General features: G+C 36.1%; 1 pseudogene; it reads right to left on the bottom strand.

Annotated features, from left to right (window-relative positions):
- Positions 1 to 2,805: 2,805 nt before the first annotated feature.
- Positions 2,806 to 4,528, bottom strand: LOC105812825 (annotated as a pseudogene).
- Between the last annotated feature and the right edge of the window lie 9,034 nt (positions 4,529 to 13,562).

Genomic DNA, 13,562 nt, shown 5'->3' with positions numbered 1-13,562 from the left:
AGTTTATAAGTAATACATGTAAATAGCAAAAAATTTAATACACACATACATAATTCTTAATATATATTCAATTGCTAGGTTTGCAAAACATATTGCGAAGGAACAATGGTTTGCATGCTAAGATGGTACTCATAATCTCACTTGTCATTTTACTAATGACCATTAACAATTCTTAATTTAAAGTTCAGACAAAAAATACATGAATCCACGGGCCCCCCCTCATCCATTTTTAGGTGGAATTTTACTTAGTATTAATCAATTCAGTGGTTCTCCTTATGTTTGTTTGAGAAATGTGTTTGAGAAACCTCCAGCATTATGGTGGTGTGAAGAATCATTACATTAACTTAAATTTTTCTGTACATTTAGTGTTCTCTCAATTTCTTCAGTAATATAAATAGTTCTTGAACATTTATATTCTACTACATATAATGTAGAAAGGAAAAGAGTATCTCTAGCTGGCATTTATTATATTCCAAGTATGAGGGGACGCTTCAGGCCAGGAACTGCGGATGTTCAGGAACAGAGTCCTTTTCTCCATGTGTTTGGCAGTAGAGAAGAATAGGTCACGTGATAACTCTAAGATGTGAAAGAGCAATAATTGGACACCAGTTCCATGTGTTTCCAAAATCACCAGTACCAGATGCAGGATGTTTGCAACCATTCTTCCGCTTTCTCCAAAAGGAAAATCTCTTTTTTATAGCCAATCTGGTATAGCACTATAAATAAAAACAAGATTTTTTTTTTCCAAGGAGAGAGGGGGGAAATTTTGATAGAGCTCAACTTGATCTGGCATTTAAAAGCCTGTTCACAATTTTTTTCAATTGTTATCTAAGATAATCCCCCAAAATTAGGGTGCTTGAAAAAATAAAAACCTAATCCACTTCCTATGTCAAAAGTATGCAAGGTCACATATGTGGAGATGATTTTTAAGTAAATGAAGAAATTGCCACAGTATAGTAATATAATTTTTCAATATGTATGCAGATTTAAATAATGCCTCCTGCTTAGATCTGAAAATTATATAGATTTATGCCTTATTTCACAAACACTTGATGATGATCTTGCCCTGTAGTGTTAACATTTTCAAGTTATGCTTATTAGGTTATTCAGTTTATTTGATAGCCATTTCTTTCCATAGAAGAGATAATCCTTTAATTTACAAAGATATGACCTTGACATCTACATAGATTTATTTAACATGGACAAGTACTATTTTTCATTTATTAATCAAACATTTATCGAGGACGTCTTGAGTATCAGATATTAGTTAAGATGAACAACTTAGACAAAGCCACTACCCTTACCAAACTTGCATTCTCTTTCCTCCTCTGGGGTGTGGTTACTATCACAGGTCTCATAATTTTAGGCTACGAATAGGCTACAAATCATTGAGAAATATGTGAATCATAACTATTAATTACAGTGCTCATGAGTATATATTTTGTGTTCATTAGTATATCTTTTTTAAGCATAGAGAAAGTTTTATTTTTCGGAAGCAATATTAATAGGAGGATTTTAGCACCTTCCATCACAGATTGGAAGTGGCTTCTTTCCCAAAGTTTGCCTTAAGTTTGACTCTAAGCTTAGCTTGGTTGGAGAAGACCCTCCCTTTACTAGAAGGAGTATCATTTTAGGTGGCGTCATAAAATGACAAGTTTCATAATGAGGAAGTTGGGCCAAGTAATTAAAAGTATTTTCAATGTGAATAAATACTGAGAAAATCACACTTTTCTCAAGACACTGGAAGATTTTTTTCCCCGTAGCCTTTGAAAAGGGTAAGAGAAAATTAATATTGATAATTGAACAACTCCCTGAGAGTTAGGGCTAGAATTTGGGACCAATGATGCTAGCCTATATGTAAAAGCATGAAAATGCATTACAAGAGAAGCTGTTGTTGATTATTAAGAAATAAACATTCCTGCGGTTCATTTGAAGGCAAATCTGTACTAGTTAGCAGGGGATACATGTGACCACATCTGAAGCATGGAATTTTCAAGTTGCTGTAAGCAATGAGGAGCTGAGTGCCACAGCAGTGCAGATGAAGAAAAGATGGTGTCGAACTATTTCCTTTCCATCTGGTGTTTTACAGCAGCTCTGCTCACAGTTACTCTTAAAGGAAAATAGACTGAAGAAAAATAAATTCACAATCTTGTGCTGTTTAGGCTGAATAATCTAAGCCAAACCATTGCTTGGGAATAAATTAAATACTGAATAAAACAGAGTCTAAACGTAAATAAAATACGCTCGAGGGAAACCTCTCACTCCAATGAAATCCTGAGTTAATTTGATTTGCCCAAGAGCAACAGCATAACCATACCAGTCTCAAGTATTAGGCTTAGTGTGTATTTTGTCATTTTTCACTGACCACCCTATATTAAATAGCAACACTGCCAGTATTCTCTGCCACTTCCCTAATTTTTTTTTAAGCCATGATGTGGTTTTCTTTAATGATAAATCTTGTATCACACAGGCCAGCATGAAGTCTGTTACTCATACTTTACAGGCACCTTTCCTTAATTCAATCAGTCCAACTCCAAGCACAGTACATGAAGTGATTCAATAATAATCGTAAAAATCAGGTCTGTTTGGCACTATGATACAATTGAAGAAAATAAACCAGGGAGGCTTCCACTGGTTCCCAGCCCATAATATTGCTGCCAGGATAAATGTTCTCTTTTTAAAGGAACTGGAACGCAATAAGGGGGTTCGCAGATTCTGAGTACTAAACATACAAGCGTGGCAAGGCTGGCGGTGGCCCTCCAAGCACCGTGCTGCGACGTGCCTCTCTGCCCTCGGTCCTGGCCATTACATGGCCTCAAATTCATCCATCCACTGCTTGGTGTTGCCCTGCCTGGTCTGCCACCGAGTCTTGTACTTGTCCCGGCCTTGCCTCATATTCTCATTGTGTATGATGTCATAGTGGGTCCTCGTATTCTCCTCTCTGGCCTGGGCAGATCGTTGCTCAGTGTCGGCAGCTACAGCTGCACATGCTCGTTCTGCTCGGCTCCAGGATGCATTTCTCCTCGTTGCGGTCATCCACGATGCCCTCGCTGGACGGCGCCACAGTGTAGCCGTGGGCTCTGCACCCTCCTCCGGCAGGCTCTCCTGGACGTGGTAACTGACAGGCTCGTACATGGGTGGGGGGGCTCAGGGATGGGGGCCGTCGTCTCAAGGTGCAGCTCCTCCTTAGTCTTCACCAGGTCTTCCTGGGCTACTTTGGCCCTGTGCTGCCAATCTTCGACCTCATCCTCCTTGCCCCTCCTGGCCTCCTCCAGGAGGGCGATCTTGGTGGGGTCCTCTGCAAGCTCCGCAGCCAGCTGCTCCTGGCTTTTTATCTGATCCACGGCCTGTCTCTCCAGCTCCCTCTGGCCCGCAGCGCGGCCACGCGGTCAGCCTCCTCCTGGGCCCATTCTCCCTGCTCTGCCAGCTGCAAAGCTCTTTATCTGCTCCGAGAGTTCTTTCTCCGCCTTCTTGGTTTTCTTGTAGTCCTGCAGCCTGAGCATCAGCTCCTCCTTCTCACGCATCATCTGTTCTTTCTCTCTCAACAGTTTCTCTCCTTTTCTTCTGAGTTTCCAACTGTTGCTGCTCCAGCTGGTTCTGGTGCTTCTCCTCCGGGCCTGGGCCTTCACCTGATGCACCTCGATGGTGCCGGGCTCCCCGCGGCACATGTACAGCTCGTGGTTCCCCATGCAGAGTTGCAGGATCCACTTGATAATTCTCAGGCAGGGGGTATAAAACACAAAGTGAGGTTCTTTCTTGTCAATGGGCTTAATAACAAACGTTTTGTCATTGAAAGAGATGTTCCTGATTTCACTCCAAGGGAAGCCAATCTTTGGGGTCAACTTATTATATTTCTCGTTAATATTTAGTCCAAGGGCATCAACTCTAAGCCAGAGGTCTGTTCCTTTCTTACTTTTTATCTGGAAATAGTTGATTCCACACATTTCCAGATCTAAGCAATCTTGAGATACTCCAACGTAGCATCTTTGAGCATCCCTTGGTGTTCTGCGTGCCACACGTGGATCCAGTTCTTTCCATGGTGCCTGGTAAGTTTGTGCTGGTCCATAACTCTTTGAGGGTTGGCTGCTCAGAGCTGAGGTCCCAGCCTTGTGCATTTCTTTGTTATAGTCCCCGAACTTGGCCTGCACAGCGTAGGACCCCAGGGACACTGCGGTGTCGGGGGGGGGCAATAAGTCTCATCGCTAAGAATTCCCTCCTTATCTGGGAGGAAGAAAAGTTTCTGGGTTATGAGCTCCTCAGACACATCTTCAGGGTAGAACTTGGCCCGTTACTTGAACCAGAGGGGATTCTCCTTCCTGATCTCCTGGGCAGACACCTTTTTATCAAGTTTCAGCCAGGTAGGAAATCCTTTATTATCCACATATTGGAGGCCAAAGTACCACACTTTCCGTAGGCCGATAGTCTTAACCACCTGATGGAAAAGTTGTTTTCCAATTGTATTTGGCTGGATTGCAAATTCCAGCTCTGCATCCATGGTGGTAACTCGGACATTGATTGGTTTTGGCATCTTCGGTTCCTGATGGGTTTTCTTAGTTCCCTGGAAACATGACTCTCCAGCAGCAGCCGAGACTGGTTCTCCCCTCCTGCGCCAACTGTGTTGTGGTGCCCTGCCCTGCTGTCTGAGCATCCCATAATTTATTTTTATGTATAGAATATAGCGTCAAATAAATATTATATATTTAGCTTTTTATTTTTGTTTATATTTTTTTCTGTGACACTGGAATATAAGCTTCCAGTCAAAAATTTGGAAATGGTTTGTTCCATTTTAAATCTCTGGCTTATAGTAGTCACTCAACATACATCTATTGAAAAAATAGTAAATTAGTTTTCTTTCTTTAAATATAATACATTAGGTATGATGGTTGATGGGTGATATATAGTGCAACGAATATATACTTTTTGTTATATTTTTAGGATTTTTTAAGGATGCATTTTAAATTAATTTTCTGAAAATCAAAAAGCTCTGTTTATTATATCCTTAGGGATGTGTAGATATTTGTGCTAGGGTAAAAACATGATTTAATAATTGAAATATAGGAATTTTTCATCATACAGAGACTACAACAATATGTGGATTATGGGAAAAGCTGTTTTCAAATTTTGTTTCAATACATTTTCTCTTAGTAACGTTGCTAAATATACCAATTAAATTTATTAGTAATCCAACAAAACCTATTGAACCAAGATATACTTGAGTTATTTTACTTTTCTAATCATATTCTATGACTTAATGTCTATCTAAAAGAATGGTTCTATAACAGAATATATATATTTTTTTCAGTTGAGGTACCAGCCTCGTCTCTCTTCAGTAATAGAACTGGGCAATTCCACTCCTTTCTCACTGCCTCCACCTGCTGGCAAACGAGATTGACAGTTCTCCATTTTAAATTCTGGTTCCTGTAGCCCATTTAGTCTAAGGAATAATCTTAGTTTGGTCCTGAATCCCTGCTCTGCCTGATATTCTATCTTCATTTACTCCATGAATGTGAGCCTGCAAAGGCAGAGAACATCTCCTATATTGTATCCCCAAAACGTATCTCCTATTTGCCTTTCTGATGCCAACTTTTATTTCTGACTCATGTTTCTCTTGGCCCGTGACTAAATCTGGTAGAGGCATCCTTTAATACCTCTTCCTCTTTTCTCCCAAATGCATGTTTTTTTGAGAGTTATTAAAGATTCCTTCTGTAAGTAATGAAAAGTATTTTAGAAAACATGCAAGCTACTTTTGAAGTTTTCTTTTTTGAAACGCGAATATCACTGGAAGAATGACAAAGTTTTAGAGTTTCGCTTGATTTCAATTTCTCTTAGACATTACTTTACAAGGATTTAGGTTAGATAAATGGAGTGAGAGTGTATTGAGGAGATCTATGTTTTACCCCAGCCACTGTGTAGGACTTCGGTTCCCAACCCCCAGGCAGTTGAGCGTTACTGGTCCATGGCCTGTTAAGAACCAGGCTGCACAGTAGGAGCTGCTCAGCGAGTGAGTCAGCTTCCCGTGTGTTTACAGCCACTCCTCATTGCTGGCATCACCGTCTGAGCTCCTCCTCTTGTCAGATCAGCGGTGGCATTAGATTCTCACAGAAGTGTGCACACTACTGTAAACTGTGCATACGAGGGATCTATGTGGCACGCTACTTATGAGAATCTGTCTAATGATCTGAAGCGGAGCTGAGGCAGTGATGCTAGCACTGGGGAGAGGCTGCAAATACAGATTATTATTAGCAGAGAGGTTTGACTGCACAATAAATGTAATGCTCTTGAATCTTCCCAAGCCCATCACCCCCCCCATTCCCTCTTCTGTGGAAAAATTGTCTTCCATAAAACCCGTCCTTTGTGCCAAAAGGTTGGGGACTGCTGGTGTAGGAGACAGCTGACAGGAACCACGATTTTTGTCTTTACTCTTTAGTTCCTCTGTCACAGGCCCTACATGCTGGAAAGGGGAGGCACTGTAATTGGATGAAGTAAGGATAATGAAAAGAGAAAAAGCAAGGCAGTCATGTATTGTGGACACACAAGAGAGAGGGAGTAGGAAAATGTCAGGTAAGGTTAGTGTAGAGTTAAAGAGGGTTTCATGGTCTGACACTTGAAAATATAGTATCTAGTTTTAATATTTACATTTCAAGTATCAGAGTATCTTGAGGATAGTAGGATCAATTCCCACTATCCTTCAATAATAAAACCTTACCTTACTTTAAAAGCACAGAAGGGCCAAAACCGAGGTAGAAGAGCAGCTATGATTCAAACCCACATTCCCAGACTACTTCGCCAATGCCTTTTCATTGTCCTGGCCCCTGCAAGGGATTACCTAATTAAAAACAATATGTGATATTCTTTCCACCAGGATACTGCCATTGTTGCAAAATTAAAACTCATATGTAAAAACCCAAGATTTAGTTTGGGAATCTTTTGTTGTTGTTCTCAACATGAATTGCTGAGGGTGTCCTACATACTTCTTATTTAGATTCCTCATTCCGCCGTCATCTATGATGAGCTCAGAGTTACCAGAATGTTGTCCTTAAAAACTCTTATGAAAATATTTGTCATATCAGTGAAATAAAAATCTGGTACCCACACCTCCCAAATTTAGTTCCTGGAATTAACTCAACTTTTCATCTTAGTATCTTTATTTTTCTCATCAAGTGAGAATTTTGAAAACAAATATAAAGATTGACAGATATCAATAACAACTAGCAATGTTTTTTTTCCTTTTCCTACGACTTGCATTTCTTATAGCAGCCAGGCAGAAAATGAACTGCTTCTCTTAAATTCAAAGTGAGTATATAGCGAAATTGTATGATATTCTAAAAATATGTATAATGTGAACTGTTTATTATTTTAGTTCACAGGTAATTAAAAAGCCATTTTATAAGATCAACTAATAATCCTCATATCAAAACTCACATATATAATTCCTTTTTGTTTATAAAGAGTTTTATAGGAAATTATTAGTTATTATATAATACCAGAAATAACCTTTTTCTTTGATAATATCTCTGCACAAAATTATATAATTTGATTTAAATATTTGTGTGTGTTTTATAAGCAAGTATAAGGTACATTACCAACACATAACTCAAAGCAATGTATGTAGGTGTCGGGCATAGCTACATATATTTCACATAAAGTAATTTTAATGAAAAATACTTTTGGAGCAATACAGGTTTCAAAAAGTTTTTGATTCATTAGGTTATTAGCTACACAGATACACCATACATGGCTGACAATTAATTCACTGGGTTCATCTGATAATAATAAAATTTATTATGTGAAAGTTACCTGGCACATAGTAATATATGTAATTGCTAATTTATTTGATCCACACAATAACACCGTGTGATAGGTATTGTCCTTGTTACCCAGTTTACAGATGATGAAACTATGCCACGAGGAACTTAAATAACTTGTTCAGGGCACAGAGATTGAGTGGCCTAGTTGGAATCAGAACACAGGCAGTCAGAGCTCCAGAATCTGTTTTTGTAACCATGTTGCTACACAGCCTCTAGTATTGTAAGTACTTAAATGTTCATCCCTTTTCCCCATTATACTATAGAGTTTACTTTATCTTCTTTCATTTCTATATTGATATCTCCCAGTTTGACAACAAGTGTATTAAATGATTCATTTTGAATTTATGTTTGGTTAAGATCCTATCAGACAGCAAAGTAATTTATATTTTATGAAAAATGTTATGAGGTTATGGTCCTAAAGGCAAAAGCCTAAATGGTTTTTCCCCCTTGCTAGAATGCATGCTTTAAAGAAGGCAGGGTGGTTATTTCATCTGTTTTGTTGATTACTCTATCCCAAGAGTCTATAATGCTACCTGGCCCTCTTACGTACTCGTAATTGAATAAGTGGATGAACAAATGAATGAATGGATGAGTGAGTGAATGCACAAAGTGGTAGAAAAGAAAGATGAAAAAAACCTGGTTTCCCAAAGACATCATTTAGGCCCCACACCCACCACATTATTGCCATCTTTTTGGACTTCTTGTTATGGAAATAATAAATGTCCTTATTATTTTTTAAAATATGTTATTATTTAAGTTAATTTGATGCCTTTCCTGCATGAATATGATAGTATTCCTCAGTAAAGCAAACATTTTAGGTTGTTACTATGGAATAAGTTTGGATTGTTGTATTTTTAACTTCTTTCATCTTTTCTCTTTTTCTCTTTCTCTGTTCTTACATCCAATAGCAGATACATTTAACCAAGTTAATTGGGTTAATAAATGCAATCTGCTATCATAGACAAACAGTATGGATAAAATAAACTATCTTGACTTTTCTATGGTTCATTTAATAATTTGATATATTTATTGAGTGCCCACTATGTGCTGGGGAGTCTACTAGATACTGAAGCTGGTGTGATAAACAAAAATTCACATAATTCATACTGTGATAGAGCAGTCTAATGGAAAACAACCATTAATTAAATGGCTAAAGGAAATGACCCTCAAGGATATTGGTACATGGCCTCTCTGTTTTAATACCATGTTCCCAGTAAGTCGAAACTATAAAAAAAAGTCAACCTCCCCCAATTTTTTAAAGTTTTCAAGTGTTTCTTTGTAACATTAATTCTTTTCTGTCCTTTAAATGAAGTTTAGTGTTTGTAGAAAAGAATCAGTATTGAAAACATTGCTTGTAGCGCCAACTTGGCAACCCAAACATTTTGGTATTATTCCAACTTTAATTCTTGACTAAAGTGATAAAATGTAGTTCACTTACAAAGAAGCATTCTCAGCACAGACCCAGATATATCCGTCATTGATGTGACACCATCTAGTAGGAAAAACTAGGTGATTGGTTTGACTAAGTTTCAGAGTAAAACGATTCCCCAAAGCCACGACCCTGCCAAGTTTGTCAACACCACCTCACACTGTCTTTTCTTCTTGCATCCTTTAACACTCAAAACTGTGCATTAAGCAATTTTCTTAAATAATCCTTTTATGAACAACTACTTCTCAAGAGGCACAGAAAAATCATAACCAGAGGTGAAAGGTTAATTTTAGAAAGGAAGACCAAAGAAATCACAAACACGAGTACAATTTATAAATAATAAAGTTTTTAATTAGGAGAGTTGGTCATTCTACTCCTCATTCCATATATACTTGCTAATGAACAACTTGTTTACTAGGAAAGTTAATGAGAATTATACCTTTTAATATAGTCAGTGTTCAAGTGAAGGATTTGGTACATAATATAAAGATAATTGATTTATTCCTTCAGTTGATAACAGAAATTTTCCAGTTTAATTTTTTTATTTGAACAAGCATGGGTTACTTTGGCCACAAAAACTTTTGAGATATTCACACTGTGTAGTGTTCTTTCTAAATGGATAGAAATAAAACCAACTGGATTTTCACTCATTAAAACATGTGTGTGCATGCAGAGGTGCACACATACACACACACACACACACACGCACACACATACACAAAGTGATCACAAGATGCTAGGAGAGGGAAATGAAGGTATAGAAGTCAATGGAATCGGACCTCAGCTAAATTTAGTCTCATTTCGATGTTTTTATTTATTCAGTAATTCTTAGTGGATTGTTTTTTAAATTGACATTTTAACCTAACATCTTTTGAAACCCTGTCAATAATTGTATCTTCTTACTCAAAATTATAGTCTCATAATTTGATATTACTAAACTGAAAAATTAAGGCAAATTTTATCTCAAGTAAAACTTTCAGTTGATCTTTCGAAGGGAGTAGCAGTCATGTTTCAAGGAGGGAAAAAATGTGTTTTTCTATTTCTTTTCATTGTCATACAATATCCTCTGGGTCAGAATGATGTGAAGAAAGGAATACTAGACTTGGAATTGGGAAAAGGGGATTCCAGATTTTCCCCTAAAGAGCTTTGTACATTTCAGCAAATTTCTTCACATTGCTGAGCTTTTATATCTTCCTGCTATTTTTTGTGAAGACCTAAAATCATCATGAAATCATATTTATTATACAATGTTATAAAACTAACACATAACTACTGCAAACAGTATTAGTAAAACGTGTAAGCCTAGGTCAAAGTGGTTATTACAAACTTTCTTCATCTTAGCTACTCATTGATCTCCTTAGAGAAGTATTATTTCAGTGTCCCACTGAGGTGTCTTAGTTGGGACACTGTTCTAAAAATCTTTGGCTTTTATTAACTCAGTAGCTGCTACAAAAACCATTGAATGTAAAGGAACTCATACATCCTCAACAACTTGTAGATGAATCTGTCCAATTTTAATAAACATGAGGGTATTTAAATTATTGTTTCTTTATATACTTAAGAAATGATGAGAAAGTCTTGAAAATTTTGTTTGAATAGGCTATGAAAAGGGGAACTTTTAGAAATCATATGCATTGTCACCATGTAAATAATGTTTATAGTAAATGAATATATATCAAAGACATTGATTATTAAAATATTTTTTATCATATTTCCTCTTGAGAAGGGCATGCACCATGTATTTATTTCAGAAAGACATCTTTGGGAAATGAAGTTTCTTTTTTCATTTCTCCCTAAGGTTTTAAGTACTCTACTTAAATACTCTCCACAAAATTGTCCCTTAAATGATTCTGAGAAAAATACACAATTTTAATAGTGTATGTGTTGGCGGGCATTTGGAAAGGTTCTATAATGTACCATCTGCAATTCTGAGATAAACAAGCAAGTGAGATTAGTTTAGCAACTAAGCAGAAACTTATTTTAAGAAATGAAAAAGTGTGGTGCTTGCTGGTAATTTCATTTTCAGGATCAAAAACATAGTTGTGGCACACAACAAAGTCCTTTCCAAGGAAATGAAAATGACTGTCAACAAGTGGTATTGCATTTGTTACTAGGCACAAATCTTATTGATCTGATGTAACCTCTTCTTTTTAATCTCATAATAATTTATTTGAGTTTCTGTGAAATTCAATACCACTTTGTATTTGTAAGGAGAACTGGAAATACTTCCTGAAAAAAAAAAATATGTATATTCATATTCCACTCCCATAAAATTAGGTGGAAAACAAGGCATTTCAAATTTAAACCAAAACACAAGGAAATTAAAGTTGATCTATTCAAGGAATAAGAAATAGGTTAGAACTGAGCAGGGCAAACCTAACAATGATCAAGCTATGAAGAAATAATAAAGACTACAAAAAAAAAGACTAGGTGAGGATAAGTATTGTTTTGTGTAAGGGTTACTTTTTAAATTAAGCTTGTAAAGTTAAACTTTGGTGCACCTAATTATGCAACTCAAGGAAGTGTGTCAGCAATACCTACAATTGCAGAAGTACTTTAGCTAAAAATTGGAGTTTTCCCAGCATATCAAAATATATGCTATTGCTGTCTCCAAATTTAAAAGTTTTTTATTCTCAAAATTTATTAATGAATTATTTAAATATAAATTATTTTTGACAAAAAATGGATATAAGTTTTTTCTAAAAAGGTGGCAAAAAACCTTAACATTCTTCTGATTAATCTCTAGTAGGATTTTTCAAGCAGAGGTAAAATTTACCGTGCAAATTTTCCAATAATAAAACCAATATCCAATTCTAAAAGCCTAGTAAATAAGATATTGAACACTAGACATAGACCTAATTTTCTTATGCTGTTTTAGTCACTAGTTTTGTGATCTTGAGCAAATTACTCCTCTGTATGTACTTTTTTCTCTATAGTAGGAAATAACTGCATTAGATGCTTCCCAAATCCCTAAAATTACTAGAGAATTCATGATATAGCACTTCCTATTCCCAAATAACAACTGAGAAATTTTTAGTTCCAATGATACAATAAGGCTTTATATTCATAAATAAGATATAAATAGATAAAAAATTATATTTTTCCTTAATGCTTCTCTTTCTTATGATTTTTTAAATAATAAAAAAAATTACAGGGACAACTCAGCACAAATTGTTTAAGAATATCCAGTAAGAAATGTAAGTTATTCAGAAGGCTAAAATTTCATTTGGTAGATAAAATAATTTACAAACCTGTCAACTTTATCAGGACACAATAATCAGTAGCCAATTAATTTCCCATATGTTCTTATAATTGTTAATCGATAACACCTAATTGCTCTATTTTTCAATTAATAATTCTCCAATTAATGACCCAAATAAAACTTCAAAAAGAAGTAGAAGTGAAAATTATCATATCAGAAACAATCTCATAATTGTTTCATAAGAGCATAATTCACAGATAAAACTTCTGTTTCACTGAACTAAAGCTAATTAGGCAATATGTATTCAACTTTAGGCAAAGAAGCCTTTTAAACAAAAAGTGCTTTTTTTCCCCCTGACTTGGGAGAAAGGGACTAATAATGATGAATTACTATTTTTGCTCCTTACTCTGAGATTTGAAATAGAGAAATACAATGATATAATCCAGAACCCAGTCAGCTAAGATTACATTCTTCTTGCAGAGGGAGTTTATAAAAAGAGGTCTTACATGTCCAAAGAGCACACAGATAACTTCTGAGTAACTCGAACATAAACAGGAAAGAAATTTGATAGCAAGCCATGGAGGAGGTTCGGATCAAGTCTAATTACTGCCACTCCTTGTGAAAAATTTTGAATTAATAAGGTGGGAGGACAGAGGAAAAGGCGAGGCATGGTGAGCCTTCCGACTTTAAAATCTGAAACCTTGACCCTCTTTCAAAATGTGCCTCTCCCCATGAAACTGCCTGAGTTGATGTATGGATGAGTATTGTAGGTGGTGGGAGAGATCTTAAAGAGACATTTCTCTGGTCATTTCACCTGTATTGAAGTCATATTACGGAGGGAGTCAAGCTCTCCCTATTTGCTAAAGGCATAGTATTCTATTACTCACTGGTGCTAATTTACGTAAAAAAAAAAATCTGTATCTGTTAATTAGCATTAATTATGGACATGGTTCTACCTGCATTATGTGGTTATATTTTATTTATGTATATTCCTTAAATGTTATTCCTATGTATTTTCACTGCTACAATAAAATCAAGAAAGCCATGATTCAACGCCTAGAAGCTATTTTTTTTTTTTTAATTACAAAACTAGCTAAAACTTCTAGGATTTTTTTTTTTTTTT

This window comes from Propithecus coquereli, unplaced genomic scaffold (assembly GCF_000956105.1).
Source record: "Propithecus coquereli isolate 6110/MARCELLA unplaced genomic scaffold, Pcoq_1.0 Scaffold266, whole genome shotgun sequence".
Taxonomy (NCBI): domain Eukaryota; kingdom Metazoa; phylum Chordata; class Mammalia; order Primates; family Indriidae; genus Propithecus; species Propithecus coquereli.
Note: the sequence above shows the minus strand (reverse complement) of the source record. Positions and strands in the feature narration are given on the sequence as shown.